Genomic DNA, 17,350 nt, shown 5'->3' with positions numbered 1-17,350 from the left:
TTTAGTAATTACTCAATGTAATAAAATAAGATTTCTATCATTTTCACTTACAAATCAGTTAAATACCAATCCACTGAATAACACAGAGAACGCTACATAGGGTGATTCCACTTTGGCTGCTAGAAGGTCCGGATCTGTATTTTAGCAATATTTGAAGTCCTAACAAATGCGTTTTTCATGAAATTCTTAATGATCAAACAATCCCAGATCGGAACAATAGCATGGTACAAATAATTTTTGACTTGGTGTTCACGATCCACATTTTGAGTAAACTTCTTGTAAATTCACATATCTTCTTCTTAATTGTCACATCATCAAGAAAAAAGTATTGTATCAATCTTCACATATTTAATTTCCACTTTAACCAAACACAAGACTTGACTGTCCTTTTACATAACGAAATAACAACATAACTTCTGCAAAGTGAAACAAAGACTGCTTTGTGCGCATTCACACCAAAACGGTTACAAGTAAGTCAAAGATTATGACAGTCTCACAGAAATGCATACACACAAGAACCATATCACTGTAATATACCGATACATAGGAGTACATATACATTAATAAAACCAAATTTGAATATTGTCACAAAAATATGTCTGTTACTTCACAGAAAAGTAGTTGGATATTACTGGTATCGAGAAATGGGGTTGGACGTCGTAATGGTCACGTAAATAAAGAACCATTACTATGTGATGAAACAGGTTGGTTATTTACGTGTCACTTGCCGGAGCCGTATCTAGACGTATTAGGTGTCTCATATCACTCCAAATGGTCACGCTCCACACCATTACAGAGTCTCCACCAGCTGCTGACATGCAGGGCCCATGGATTCATGACCTTGTTTCCATACCCGTATACGTCCATCCGCTCGATACAATCTGAAATGATAATCGTCCGAACAGGCAACATGTTTCCAGTCATCTACAGTCCAATGTTGGTGTTGACAGGCCCTGACGAGGCGTAAAGGTTTCTGTTCTGCAATCATCAAGCGGACACGAGTGGGCCTTCGTCTCCGAAGGCCCATATCAATGATGTTTCGTTGAATGGTTCGCATGCTGACACTTGTTGATGGCCCAGCATTGAAATCTGCAGCAGTTTTCGAAAGGGTTGTACTTCCGTCACGCTGAACGATTCTGTTCAGTCGTCATTCTTTCCATTCTTGCTGGATCTTTTTCTGGCCGCAGTGATGTCTGATATTTGATATTCATGGTACACACGTGAAATGGTCATAGGGGAAAATCCGCACTTAATCGCTATCTCGGGGATCCTGTGTCCTATTGTAACACCTATTTTCCATCTATTTCGTATCTGTGCCTAAATTTCTGTGTCAATTTGTAGTGTTGCTTACGTAGAATTTAGTATATGTCGTGGAAGTTCTTTGACTATGTATGCATATTTCAGTTATGTGAACTTTTGAACGATGTTGTTGAAACTGTGCTCGTGCATATAAAAAACTACTGCAAGGATTGTTGTATAAGGTACTGTAAATGACTTGGTCCATAATCAGGGAACGTAGGATTGAATGCAAAAGATGGGGGAAGTCCTGCAGCTACGGAAGTAATCTGGCTGAGTGAAAAGTTGTGGTTGGCGCGCAACTGGCAACTCGTCCTTTGTGACGTGCAAGTAGTCTGGGCTGAGAAGTGCTGTGGTTAACACCGCGCTAGCAGTAGCGTATGATTGGAACTCAAATTCGTGGAGTTTTGAAGCCAGATGAGTATAAGAGCAATATTTATAGGCCTCGGATGCTGTGTTTGGTGATATTGTTATCATGGCATGGTTTTTGGTCCTGTTGTTGTTGTGGTCTTCAGTCCTGAGACTGGTTTGATGCAGCTCTCCATGCTACCCTATCCTGTGCAAGCTTCTTCATCTCCCAGTACTTACTGCAACCCACCTCCTTCTCAATCTCCTTAGTGTATTCATCTCTTGGTCTCCCTCCACGATTTTTACCCTCCACGCTGCCCTCCAATGCTAAATTTGTGATCCCTTGATGCCTCAGAACATGTCCTACTAACCGGTCCCTTCTTTTTGTCAAGTTGTGCCACACACTCCTCTTCTCCCCTATTCTGTTCAATACTTCATCTTTAGTTATGTGATCTACCCATCCTATGGAGATATAATTCCGACACCAAGAAGATCTGTAAGTGGATGCGGCCAACATTACTGCTATTATTGCACCGCCACCACGTTAACAGCTTCTGAAATTTACGCCACCAGTTCCACCACCCTCTCACTAATTTGTTTATATTTGGAACTGTAAATGGACCAGGTACTTGTAAAATTGGGTTCAGCTTAATAATAATTGTAGTGGTGCTAAAAACTCTGCCTTTCACCCATGATTATCCCAAATCACAAACCTGGACAGGAATCCTAACCTAATGAATTTAATTCCGAATTTATTATGGAAAGACTTATTCGGCAGCAATAAGAAATGTTTCGAGTTATAGTGTTTCAACTTCAGTCTTACAGTTTGGAGATATATTGCACTTCCAGTGCATTTTATGTCAGTTTTCAGTCATTTCCTAAAATAATTTTCCTTGCTTGGAAAGCTGCCTGGAAACAGTAAAGCTGATCTGAAGTGGAAAACATTATTAATTGCTGCATCTATGCACTTTGATCAGAATTACAAAGTTTTATAAGTGTTCATTTCATGAGAAAGTATTTGAACATTAATTTCATTTTGAGTTCAAAAGTTTCAAATGGCTCTGAGCACTATGGGACTTAACTTCTGAGGTCATCAGTCCCCTAGAACTTAGAACTACTTAAACCTAACTAACCTAAGGACATCACACACATCCATGCCCGAGGCAGGATTCGAACCTGCGACCGTAGCGGTCGCGCGGTTCCAGACTGCAGCGCCTAGAACCGCTCGGCCACACCGGCCGGCCATTTTGTGTTGACAGTTGCACAGCCAACTATATTTTGAGACGGTTAAAAGACTGCTTACCAAAGCACATTTGTTATTTAAAGAGGTAGAGTTTGGTGTGCTTTTCTTAATTAATAATTATTGACGAGAATACTTGCCATTTTTCATTTTTTTTTTTTTTTTTTTTTTTTTGTTGATGAGAATGGTTCCTCAAACCACGAAAGTTTAAGGGCACCCATATACTAGGCTGGTTAGTTAATGAAGCAAAGCAAAGGCTCCTTCAGAGCCGGTGTAGTTATATTTGCATTCTGTTTTGTAAGTAGGCTGTTTAAGTTTTTATATTGGAAACGCCACGTAGCGCTCTGTATGAAAATCACTGGCTGTGCTGTCTGCAGTTTGTCGCTGGTTTGCACAGTTGTTTGCTATTGTAGTGTTGGGCAGCTGGATGTTAACAGCGCGTAGCGTTGCGCAGTTGGAGGTGAGCCGCTAGCAGTGGTGGATGTGGGGAGAGAGATGCCGGAGTTTTGAGTGCGGATGATCTGGACAGAGACAGTAAATTTGTAAGACGGATGTCATGAACTGATATATATATATATATGTTATGACTTTTGAACACTATTAAGGTAAATACATTGTTTGCTGTTTATCAAAATCTTTCATTTGCTAACTGTGCCTATCAGAAGTAAGTGCCTTCAGTAGTTAGAATCTTTTATTTGTCTGGCAGCATTGGCGCTCGCTGTATTGCAGTAGTTCGAGTAATGAAGATTTTTGTGAGGTAAGTGATTCATGAAAGATATTGTTAGTCAGGGCCATTCCTTTGTAGGGATTATTAAAAGTCAGATTGCGTTGCGCTAAAAATATTGTGTGTCAGTTTAGTGTTGATCAGAATAGGTAAAGAGCGATACGTCTGAGTACGTTCAGTTCTGCTCAGCTGTTTGAAAATCAAATAATGTAAGAGGTTTATCAGCACAGTCATTCATAAACTTTTGTAAGGGGGCGTTTCAGCTCAACCGGTTCAAACCGAGCTTAGGAAAGAAATATTGACTGTGTTAACTGTTCTGAAGCAAGCTGGTTAATGCAAAGGCATAGAGACCCTGTACTAAGCAATGATGTTACAGAGTATGATCATTGACAGACCTCTTGATTTAAATTATAATCATTTCATGCTCTTTCATGTTTAGTATTGCTGCTAGTTTCATGCGTGTTGGTGATTGGTTGTATAAACTGCTGCATGTAGTTCATTTACGATACGTGTTGTTGAGAGGCATACGTTACCGTTGGCCATCACATTGGCCATTTCTTTGTGTGACGTCCAAGTTAGGAGAACATTTATCTGCAAAGTTAGGTTACTGTGTTGTAGTGGGAAGAAAGAGTCTTGTGTGTGTGTGTCGAGGAAGGTTAGGTTAGCCTTAGCCCTGTCTCCTGATTTATTATATTGCTTGACACAAGAATGCCTAACTGTGCTGGCGACCAATATTAATGTGTAATGTTACAACTTGCTTTTGTGCTGGGAGAACGTCTGTTCTTGACGCACCTGTTTCCTGTTTGTTATACTCCGCTGGAGTGTTTCGGAAACGAATCCCAGTCTCATTGGTCTGTTCCCATTAGATTGATCTCACGCTCACAACTTTCTCAAAACTTCCTCGCAGAGGTTTACCGTTAGCATCGATTGCCGCTCTCGGTGGTCGGTATTACCGTTACACCATCTATCGCGCGCCGACAAAAACACCACGTTCGAACTCACTTATATCTTGATAACCTGCTATCATGGCAGTAGTAACCGATCTAAGAACTGCGCCAGACGCTTGTCTTGTATAGGCGTTGCCGACCGCAGCGCCATACTCTGCCTGTTTACATATCTCTGTATTTGAAAACACATGCCTATATCAGTTTCTTTCGCGCTTCAGTATATTTCATTGTGTTTAAAAATTAAATTACGTTCGAAGGTATATGTTTTTCTGCTCATGTATTTTTTACGTCTTGTCTACAGCTATTCACATCACTGAGGTTAGCTGCACCAGCTGCCTGGCCAGTGCTGTCCAAATGAAATGCTCCGGTAAAGCTATTGTCTCGTGTTATTGCTGAGTGGATGTCAGCGTACCGCACTGGATAAAATGTACCCTTATTACTGTACTTTGCGGTACTCGAGAAAGCTTCAATTCCATGAAACGAAGTCCAATGAGATTGCAGCAGAAGAATACAGTGTGTAATATTTACATCAGCTTTATTCTAGTGTTGAACCCAGTGTACTATCGTTGCTTTTGCGCAACAGACTGTAAGCATGATGTTGAATAAAATTCTCGCAGTCATTATTAAATAACTGCGTAATAAATTACATGTCCTCCACAACAGCGCGGATGTCGAAATTGAAATTGACAGTATGCTGTCGTGTTGGGTCTTACCGTAAATGATTTGTTGCTAAGGACAAGAAGAAGTAATTAATAACTGTACAGGAAGTGGTGCATTGTACGAATTACATAAGATACGTTGGAAATACTTACTTACACGTAGCAGAAAATTTATTCCAGCTAGCAATGTCTAAAGTCATGTGTAAAGTTATTTATGCAGCCGTTAAGCACTTAGGCACTGCAAATACTGAAAACAGATATCTCAATACTTACTTTCAGGTGTCTAATGAGATACAGGATGCCAAAAATGACCGTAAACATTTGAAGATACTGTAATGCACGGAATAATGTATGCAGACAGGTAAAACCTGACACACATTCTTGAAATGACAGGGGTTTTTATTGGAACCAAGTTAGAGTGCTAGTATTGCCCGACAGAGGGCACAGTCAGTAATAGTTAAGTGAACCCGCATGAGAATCGTGTATAAAATCAGCTGTAGTGATTGAAGAACTCAGGTTGATAAACACCTGCTGGAATATACGACTTATATGCAGGATGGTGCTCCATCTCACGCTGCTTCACGTGTGAAAGAATTCTTGTGCACATCTTTTGGTGAGGATCGCATTTTGAACTGTCACGTCCGTCGTGCTTGGCCTCCTAGTTCCCCAGATCTCTATCCGTGTGATTATTGGCTGTGGTGCGACCTAAAATTATGTAAATTGAAGGAGGAGGGGGGAAGAAAGGACAGCTACATCAGGACTGTGTGGGCCATCAACGACGACGAGTGAAAATTTGTGCCGAGCCGGTATTCGAACTCAGGAGCTTCCACTTACTAGGCCGTTACATTAACGCGATGTTTCTTGTAACTTCGCGGACTATCTTGCCACTCTTCCTGGGCGACCCACATTCCCACAGGAGGTTGAACGTAGTAGTCTGTCTGCAATGAACGTTGTGAAAACACTGCCCATAGAGTCGAATCAAGTACATAAATGCGTGGTATGTCCGAAAGAACAGACACCACGTATTCATATAATTACGTAGAGCCGCAAGTCTACCGTGATCGCTCGTTCTCATTACGGATGCTAAAAGACAATATCCCACGGCAGTTCCACTCCATACTTACTAATACGCTGTACAGTGCTGTTCACAACATTGTCCCTCGACTACAGGTATTGTTGATGAATGTCGGTAGACATGTTCAGGGTTTGTTATAAAGAACATCGTCTTTGCTTAAAAACTTTATTCTAATTATTTCTTTGGTATCATACGAAGACCCACCTATTGGTCATTCTGTACTTCTTGGTTTCAATACAACCCCATTTCATTTCAAGCACGTGTGACAGTTTTTACTTCTCTGTATACATTATTACGAGAAGTATTGACTTTTAAGATGTAAACAGACTCTTGGGTCACCCGGTGCATTTACACGAGGTTCATTATAAAAAATGGTTCAAATGGCTCTGAGCACTATGGGACTTAACTTCTGAGGTCATCAGTCCCCTAGAACTTAGAACTACTTAAACCTAACTAACCTAAGGACAGCACACAACACCCAGCCATCACGAGGCAGAGGAAATCCCTGACCCCGCCGGGAATCGAACCCGGGAACCCGGGCGTGAGAAGCGAGAACGCTACCGCACGACCACGAGATGCGGGCGAGGTTCATTATATCGTACACTGAAATTAAGATAAACTTTCAGGAATCTATAGTGCTGGTGGTTCTTTAAATATTGGGTGCTCTAATTAAAGTGCAGCTACCCACGGAGGTGGGCTATAATTATCGTATTTCAGAAACATGGTAGATATGATAATGCATTAATGTCTAGCCTATGTATGGTGGAAAAGAAGGTTCTAATTTTGGCCACCACTGGCAAATTTGGTGCTGTACATCTGGTCGACCTCTCCGGTGCTCGTGTTGAACCAATTTTTCTTCATTGACAGCGCCAGATTTGCACCTGATGGTCAAAATTGGAACTCTGCCACGTTTCCGAGCCAAAAAATAATTACAGCCCACAGTGGAACACTGTAAATAGGTGCACTTCAATTATAGGCACACAGTACATAATGAAGTCTACGAAACATATTTATGTTAACTACTCTTAAGATGAAGAGTTTTTTGAAGTTGTTATATTATTACGTACGCTGTGCGAATGTAAGATGTGTTAGGTGAGGATTAGTTCGGAATTGCAAAGTTACACAAACTCGTCACAGTCCAGTTTGTGGTGCCATTAAACAGACACCACAGTACTGGGTGGAACTGTTAACAGTAATTTAGTCACGCTGGTGGAGCTTAAAACTGAATAAGGCTGTCAGTGGGTGGAACTGTTAACCTAGTAGTAGTGGAGCTGGATGATAAATCATGATTACATTTATTATATTTAAACTTTCCACCTCTATACCTAAGTGGTCAGCCTAGATGACTGCCATGCATAAGATCCGGTTTCGATTCCCGATACTACCGCGGGTTTTTCCTTAGTGGGAGGATCGTAAGGGTTGCACACAGCCTCATAATCGCAGGTGGGGACCTACGTGGTTGACAAGTAGCGGTTTCAAGGTCTCGAAAGTCAGCAAAACGACTGAGAGGGTGGGGGACTACCCACACGCTCCTCCATGCCGCTGCATGGCTGCATGGCTGCGGATGGCACTGCGGCCGGTCAAATCCCTTGGGCTTTCAAAGCCTGCACGAGGAGGTCGTATATATTTACATTAAAACAAAAAGAAAGGGGCAATGAGAAAGAGAGAATTTACGTGAAGAAGGAAGTATTTAATTTGGTGATTCTAATTTATTACTAACGACTAACGATGGTAGTGAAAAGAATTATAAAAAATAAGTTCGTACTTGTCCGAATGTAGCATATGGGAAAATTAGTACCTGTTTAAATGAGTGTACTTAATAATATAAAGAATGGGAGGTACTAACTTACATGAAAGCAGTGACCCGCTAAGCTCTGAAGATATTATATCTGTTTCCAGCTGCGAATTTACAATTCTGAAGACGTCCGCTTACAACTGTGGACTGTTCTGATTGATTCAGCAGTCTGGGCAGAGTGTAACAGTCGGTCTACATGGACTTTTCACACAGCGCTTTACTCCCTCAAATACTGACGGCAAAAAAACAGCACCAAAAAATAATTAATCCAGTGTAATGAATTTTCGAAATCACATTTGTCTACCTAACATATTTCCGCGATTAGCGTTGCACGATCTCAGCTTAACGTAAGCACGAGAAAAGCCGCTACATATGTGAAATGCGGGTTCGTTAATAACCGGTGTAACTGACAGAAAGTTGAATGCAAGCATGCATAGGTGTGTGCACTGTGTTGTACAGGAGCTGGATGCCAGTCAGTGATGATGATGATGTTTGGTTTGTGGGTCGCTCAACTGCACGGTCATCAGTGTCCGTAAAAAATCCCCAATTTTTACACAGACCACTTCCTTTTCACAGTCCAATTTAGTCACCCTCACAAATGATGATGATGATGAAACGATGAGGACGACACAAACACCCAATCCCTAGGCAGAGAAAATCCCCAACCCGTCCGGGAATCGAACCCAGTACACCGTGATCCAGAGGCAGCAACGCTGGCTCCTAGACCACGAGCTGCGGACATGTCAGTTTGTGGGATGAAGTTCCAAGTCTCTTGCACCTGGTCAGTCAATACAGGGACGGCTAATGCTGGTTGTGGATGACGCTGAAGTTGTCGTCAGGCGATGTTCCATACACGCTCGATTGGAGATTGGGTGATTGAGCACGCCAAGGCAACCCGTCGACGCGCTGTAAAGCATGTTAAGTTACAACAGACCTATGTGGGCGAGCGTTATCTTGTTGTAAAAACACCGACTGGTATGCTGTTCTTGAATGGCAGGATAACAGGTCGAATCACCAGACTGACGCGCAAATTCGCAGTTGGGTGCTCGGGATAACCACGAGAGTTCTCCTACTGTCATTAGAAATCGCAGTCTAGACCATAACTCCAGGGCGTAGGTCCTGTGTGTCTAGCACCCGGACAGGTTGGTTGCAGGCCCTTATCTGGCCGCCTTATAACCAACACACGGCTGTCACTGCCACAGAGGCGGAACCAACTTTCATCAGAAAACTCGCCAGACTTCCGCTCTGCCCTCCAATGAGCTCTCGCCTGACATCACTGAAGTCGCCAACTGCGATGGTTTGATGTCAGTGGAATGCACGTTACGTGGCACCCTTGAAGTAACCTACTTGTGACGCTTCGTTAAGTCGTTGTGGCGGCAACTTCTGCTCGAATTCGTGCTGCAGATTCAGTACGATGCGCCAGAGCTATACGCCGAACACGACGGTCATCCCTCTCAGTAGTGACACATGGCCGTCCCGAGCCTGGAATTCTTGTGACTGTACCTTTCTGTGACCGCAGCTGCCAGCAATCATATACAGTAACCACATTCCTGCCAAGTATTTCTGCAGTATCGCGGAAGAAACTTCAAGCTTGTCGTCAGCCAATTGCACGACCTCGTTCAGATACGGTGAGATGTTGATAATGGCATCTTCGTCGACCTGCAGGCATTCTTGACTGACATCGACTCACTACGTCCAGTCACAACGATAACTCACGGTCACCTTTGTTACAACACGCGTTTAAAACAAACCTGATTTGCATCCTCATAGTGGCGCTACTATCACCACTCTTACGCGACTGGCGCGAAATCTGATGGTTCAAATGGCTCTGAGCACTATGGTACTTAACATCTGAGCTCATCAGTCCCCTAGACCTAGAACTACTTAAACCTAACGAACGTAAGGACATCACACACATCCATTCCCGAGGCAGGATTACAACCTGCGACCGTAGTGGTCGCGCGGTTCCAAACTGTAGCACCTAGAACTGCTCGGCCACAGCGGCCGGCGGCGCGACATTTGAAAGGACTCATCTTTCAGCTGTAGAAACACGCCTACCGACTTTCGTTTATGTTGCACAACTCCTTCTTCGTGTTAAGTTTTCCGTCAGTGTAAGTAATAAAGCTATAAAAAAATAATGAAAAACGTTTCATGTGGGGAATAAGCCTTGCAGTAATGTTTTCTGAAACCTTTTGTAGGACGAGTAGTATGCCGTCTCGTGGTAGTCCGAAGAGCTTGGGGGAAATGTACCAGGCTGTGTCAGCGTGTGCGGTTATAGCAGGGTGACAGCTTCTCCTCAAGCTACGGCTACTACCGTAAAAAGAATAGAACTTGTTATAATCCGTCACTCTATAGTTTGTAATTTGCTGCCTGACGTAATGCTGTTAAGTTCCGTCTGTATTTTGAAGATAATTACTGGTAATTTATTATTTCAATTTGGACAGGATTGTGCATTATATGTAACATTACTGATGGGTGTTTGCTCAGCAGTGGTAGTTGGAAAATATTTATACAACAGTAAGGAACTGTGAAAAATGGCTGATAAAGGAATTCAGCGTAAATTTTAATTAATTTGAAAAATATTTAAGAAAATGTAACTCACGGTTACTCTTTGAAATTGATCAAAGGTTCTCTAACCTTAGGGGGTGACACACATCCCACACGACTTCCCGCAAACGTAAGCTTATTTTACCGTTCGGGCAACATTGGCAATCACAGGAACTACTGACGGCTCTGATTACGGTTCAATGCGGACCTCTCTCGTGTGGTCGTTAGTGGCAGAAATATACCAACAGAGAGTGAAATTTACAGGAAGTCTTGTGAGATGAATGTTGCACGCAAAATATATCTGACAAGCAAGAACATGAAAATTATTGCCCGTCATTCCACTCGTAGAGACTTGAGCTGTCCTCTAGGGTTCCTGCCTAAGCACACACGCGGAAAACGCCATATATTTGGAAATAAAGAGCCAAATGTTCAGAAAGGAGAAATTTCGATCTCTGCCACATTCGAACAATGAAAGAACTCACTGTCGGCAAACGAAAATTTTTACAAAAGCCAGATTCGAACCTGGGTCTTCTTCTTATGAGGCAGATGCGTTAACCATCTACACCACCCATTCTTTGCGTACGTTTTTCTTCCTTTTTTTCCTTTTACCGAAAGCAGGATTCATATCCTTCATTTTTTTTTATCTCCCCTGAACAGGAAAGGGAACTAAGGAAAAAAGGAATGTACTTGCCAGTGCCCCTTGTGTCCTAAGAAAGAAAAGAACTGCACCTTTCCAGGCCTTGACGCCTACCTATGCCTATCCCAAAAAACTAACCTATTACTAAAAGGGGGTAGGAAAGAAAGAAAGTATGGATAGAGAATACGCAGGGGAGCGCTGAAAATGAAAGAAGTTGTGAGGAGCCCTTTTTATGTTCCGAAATTCCGGGAGCCGGTCATGCGTTTGGATCGTGGAAAATCCAAATGTGTCTTGTCGACATGTTTGTGGAGGTTTCGTTTGTAGTTTGTTGAACATGATGTCGGGAAAATAAATATTAGCATTAATGCCTTTGATGTTCGAGCTGCAAGGCTATCGTGATGGGTGCTCCATAGAAAATTTGAAAAGGACTGCTTGTATATGAGGTTGAGAACAAGTGCACAGTGTCGATCATTAAGGTTCATATTTGTCGTCGGGTCCGAAACGATAGCGGACCATATGGCCACATATACAATTCACAGTTAGTTTTCGTTGCAGGATAATGAATTATTTTCGGGGATAAAAGCGTCTGGAAAGTGATCTGAGCAGGTGTCTGTCGAGTAAGGAAAAACAAGATACGCGGCGCGAGCCTCCAGACGTCAGAATACAGATCACATGAGAATCGACGGGCGTCTGTGTCGTCAGCACCACAGTGAACACGTGAAGGTGTGTCAGTGAGACGGAAGCGGTGCTAAAGGAACTGGTTGACCTGTTTGCCATTGACGTGATGTACATGACGGACTGGATGCTGCTGTCGAGAAAGCTTACTTGCACCACTTTCCGTACACGGTGCCATATGATCTGGGGAACTTGTGTTCGATGGGATTGGGGAGCCGATGCATTTTTAATGCGTCGTGCACAGTCTCTTCTGGAGTGTGTGTAGGAGTGGTAAGGAAAGAAATGCCGAAATTGATAAAAGACAGGTGAAATATCCGATAACACAATGTGGAGACCGGGTCATATTTAAGTTAAAGCAGTCCGGTGACGCTCATTGGGCAACGGCGCCGGATTTTCAGTTGGGAGCTATCAGAAAATGCCATGACTCTGGCACATGGAGAAAGCCAAAGCCACCATGCTCCCGTGAGAAGCAAGGGAGGTATATTTAACTTCGAAAAACATCCCAGTACAGACAAAAGGACCCAAAGCCATCACGATACGACGGACGAGGGTAATCGGGGTCAAGGGGTCTAAGGTGGTGTCAAACGAGGCCAGTCTTGGAGGAGACGTCTGCTCATAAATTTAGACAACATTGTGGAGTACAGCGACCTGGTGCTATATCTAGGTTTGCAAGATACCTCGCGTGCGAGGGAGAAAGAGATGTGAATTTTATTTAAATTCTATAAATGAAATGCAAGGAGGGCTGTTCAGCATATAAGTGATTTATTCAGTGAGACTCCATAAAACTGCATATGCAATAACCATTGAAATTTTATACAGTTCATTTAACAATCAGACACAAATTATTCAAATAATGATGAACAAAAGTAAAAAATTTGGGTCGCCAGATACTGTAGAAAGTATCACAAAAAACAACAACAAATATAATTGAATTGGCACCAACAGCTCACAACAAGTGAATTATATAAAGTGCATGCCCTGGTATTTGCCTTTTAACATGAGCATTATATGACTTCATTCTAATTTAAAATATAAATAAATTATACCACATGGATTGACCTGGTGTAATAAATGAGAAGGAATAAAAAAAACTGAACAGATGACTCTCTTAACGGGCAAATGGTCAATACTGTGCCTTGCGTCTTTATGAACATCTAACACATCGCAAAGAAACTGAAGAAAGCGAAAGAAGAATGTGCAGCTAGGAAATCGGGCGTTTTCTGTGTTACCATGTTCATAGCGTGGTCGGCGTGGCGGTGGAGTCGGCTGATTGAGTGCGGTTGCATCAAGACTCTGCCGGCGTCGTAGTTGATAGCGTCTAACATGCCCTACGCTCAAAATAGTGGGCAAAACCTGCTACTGGAAGCTATCATTACTGGAAGACGGTATGCGTCCATCTGCAAGTGCAAACCTACGTGAAACTGAATTAAACAAAGCTCAAAACTGTTCTAACAGTGCTACCATCATCGGACATGTAGTAAATCAAAATGATCCTGAGTTAAGCTCTTGATAACACGCACAGTGAGTGAAGTTCGCCTACTTGGATCTAACAACCTTTGCTCTCTACGCTGTTTTCGACGAATGCAAAGCGCATTGTCTCATGACAAGCGATAAGTGAATCCTTGTGACTTATCGGAAGCAGTCAAGAGTGAACTCCTGTCTCATCAGAAGCAATATTCGGAATGCCCGATACTACTGCGCTTCTCGCACCTGGAAAGAGAGAGAGAGCCGCTTCCCTCCAACATCTTGTGTCCGCCCTTCCGCAAATTACGTAGCTCGAACTATTTTTCAAAGCGAACATTACATTCTTGCCAATGAAGAAGTCCCTTTCAAAATTTCCTCCCTCCTTGCTGTCGCATTCCGCGAGGAAAAGAGAGTGATACTCTGTGTGAGACAGAGTATACAAATAAAACAAGATTTCTCCCTTTGAGTATTGCCGCTACGTTCCCAGGTGTTCTGCTCGCCGGAAACGACAAAAATTCCCCTGGCCATGTGAAGATTCTTGGACACCCAAGTCGTGCTGTTGCTATTCAACTCGCAGCTCTGTCCCCGTTACCTAGAATCGTGACAAAACTGTTTTTTGCTTTAAGTTTGTCGTTTCCGCTGCCTCGGGCACACGTGCGAATGTCCACGGCTTCTCTTGGCAGCGTGTTGATGTATGCAGCGTCTTCGCCCATCGCTAATCCTCTGGGGGCTGCCCTCTGTGAAGCGTGCAGACGTAGGCGCGCGACCGCCGCTCGCCCGTGGGCGCGCTACCTGTGTCCACCTGGTCGCCGGGCTTCCCAGCTAGGAACGCATCAGAAGAATTCCTTTCGTGCACAAAGTGTACCAAGTTTGCAAAGAGAAGAATCATAGCCCTTTACTGATGCTTAATGACACAATAATTCACCTCCATCACACTTCATATATTGCAATAAACTAATGACTGATTTTAAAAGCAATTATCTCCTATAATTGTAAACATGAAAAGCTTTGACGCTTTTCAGGTTAAAACAACAGTAGAGAGCGCAATAATATTTGTTTATTTACCGGTTTCGGCTTATGTTAAAGCCATCTTCAGAAATTTTGGCCTGCAGGGGTAGGAACGACAAAGTTACAAACACTACTATTATATGCGTCCTTAAGATAAGATAGAGAAAAGTTGTAGCAAACATAACAAGCAGTTCTAGCAAATCATCTTTTCAGAAGACCATGTGTATAAAACGAACATTAAGCTTCATAGTTCCTTTTTGAAGACTCTTTTTTTTTTCAATTACACCCGCACACTGTATTTTCCGAACAACAGAAATCACTGCTTGTCGTGAGAAAAAGGCAAATGTCTACCATTTTTCTGCTCAGTAGCGCAGATTGACGGTCTTTTGTTGTGTAAATATTCCTTGCATATATAGACACAGACCATAGTGGGGTATATGTTACTCACAAAGGACGCCTAACCAAAAATGACTGTTTTGACTACGCTGTGTCATTTCCTGTTCCTAAGATCTCTGCATCCGACGTAATAGCCTGAGATCAATTCTGTGCAGAGGGTGCAGTTATCGTTGAACTGTAGGTCAGTGATTTCGTACAGACATCAGAGTAACATTGTTAGGGTTGTGTAATAAGACACTCGTGCCAGCTGATTTGCACTTATGTAAGAGAATAAAAATACCCTCGCGGTTTAGGAAGAGTGTAATAATCACAACGCCAAAGTCGACAGCTGTGGATATTACAAAACCATCAGGTTAATAACCAATGATATGCAAAATACATAATCGAGTATTCTTCAAGGATAAACGTGTGGTAAAAACCAATTTGGAGTACGGAGAAATGTAGAAAGACTAGACTCCATAATGTTCCTACGTCGTACCGCAGAAGACAGGTTGAAGAACGACAAACCTGCGTATATGGCATTTGTAGATATAGCATTTGAGAATGTTAATTGCAATACAGACTTTGAACTTCTGAAGTTTTGGAACGCCAAATAAAGGAAGCGGTAGGTTGCTACAACTTACACGGAAACAAGAGAGCAGTTACATGTTTTGAATAAATGAAAAAGAAGACTGTAGTTTAGAAGAGAGTGGATGTAGAAGTAGTTACACATCGGGGAGACGAAAAAAATTAAAATAAAGTAAAATTAGAATAATTATGTGTAGTGAACAAAGGCAGGTGACACAGTGTGACTTGAGAAAATGATACGATAAAATGGTAGACAAGTACTGCTATCCCTGCAGCATGTTGAGGGACACCTAAAGTAGTTAAGAGATAAGAAAATTGCAAACTGGCAACTGCTTTTCTGAAAACAATACGTTAACACTGACATTAAGAAAGTTTTCCCGAACGAATTTTTCTGCAGTGAGGTATTACATCAAACAAAACATCGAGGATAAACAGCACAGGAAAACCCATGTCAAAAGTGCTTTACGCTCTTCAGAGAACAGCGCTAACAATTACATCTACTGAACCGAATATTGGAGGAAGAGATTGGTTGATACGGTATATGCTGGAGCGTTAAGGTAAAATTATTTTGGCAATGGAGACGCACATGTTGGCTTCTGTTAACTGAAGGAGACCAAGCCTTGAATATCACAAGCATTTTTTATGTGGATGTGAGCTGATGTAGATCTCCATAGCTGAGAATGATTGCACAGCATACATTAGCGCGGACCACCAAACTGAACCAGTCTCCTGAGTGAAAACTGCAACAGCAGCAAAAATGCCAACAGTCAGTATGTATGCAACGAGGTGGTAGGGGGGGGGGGGAAGGTGGGGTGTACAAAAATGGCTCTGAGCACTATAGGACTTAACATCTGAGGTCATCAGTCCCCTACAATTTAGAACTACTTACACCTAACTAACCTAAGGACATGACACACATTCATGCCCAAGGCAGGATTCGAACCTGCGAACATAGCGGTCGCGCGGTTTCAGACTGAAGCTCCTAGAACCGCTCGGCCACCGATGCCCGCGGGGGGGGTGTTGCAAAACGTTATAAAGTGATATGGGAAATGGGTGTATTACCGATCTCTTCGTTTTAACATTCAGGGAGTGCCCCAAAACGGAAATTTAAAAATGATTAATTCAGTACTTCCACCGTTTCCGACGAACTTCCCTTTTCCTGTGGCCGAAGACAAAGGGGAAAACGACCCACAGTGGCTAAGCGCCCATTTCATCCCTTTGACAACATGTCAGGTGGGGTGAGCTGTTATCTGCGATTGTTTCCGATTCTGTTGAACTCAGTCGTAAAATGTCGAGCGACCACGTGTAAAATTTCTCATTACTGTTCTCGTAGCGAATCTCGAATTCAAAGCCGATTGTGCAGACGAACTGAAAATAAAAAAGGGGAAAACATTTCCTATGAGTATCGTTTTCGGGTGACGCACAGTTTTACCTCAACTGCAATTGTTAGCAGTTCACAGTTTCACAGCCGACATAATGTGGCTTGAGATACCGGATTTTTAAGTTACTGTTGTTACGTATTCTGTTCCAATAGCTCCTAGAGTATACCTTAGTTGCCCACTTAATATCTGCCGTCATGATGAGTCTTGTTGAACACCATGTACCCATAACGCAGTACATTTATAGATCCAAAGAAAATACAAATGTACTCGAGGAAGGTACTACGACAAGTGAAAGTGTTACTGGTTACAATGTGTGTCGGACATGATACATTGTTTCAATTACAGAAAAAAAATCAGCGTAGACCACTGTTGACTTTCTTTCGAATCCTAATTTCAGTGATCTGACTAGTCATACTACGTTTGGTTTCCGTCCTGGGCAGCAACATGCAGAAACCAAAAAGAGGGTAATCCCCTGTTGCAGTTCGATTGTCAGTTGTGTACTTAAAATTGTTGATATAATGCTATAAATTTTAGAAGGCTTCTGGGAAAACGCCGTAATAATAATAAAAAAAAAGAGGTAAGGAGGCAGA

This window comes from Schistocerca cancellata, chromosome 1, assembly GCF_023864275.1.
Source record: "Schistocerca cancellata isolate TAMUIC-IGC-003103 chromosome 1, iqSchCanc2.1, whole genome shotgun sequence".
Lineage (NCBI taxonomy): Eukaryota > Metazoa > Arthropoda > Insecta > Orthoptera > Acrididae > Schistocerca > Schistocerca cancellata.
The sequence above is the reverse complement of the archived record's forward strand: the minus strand, read 5'-3'. Positions refer to the sequence as shown.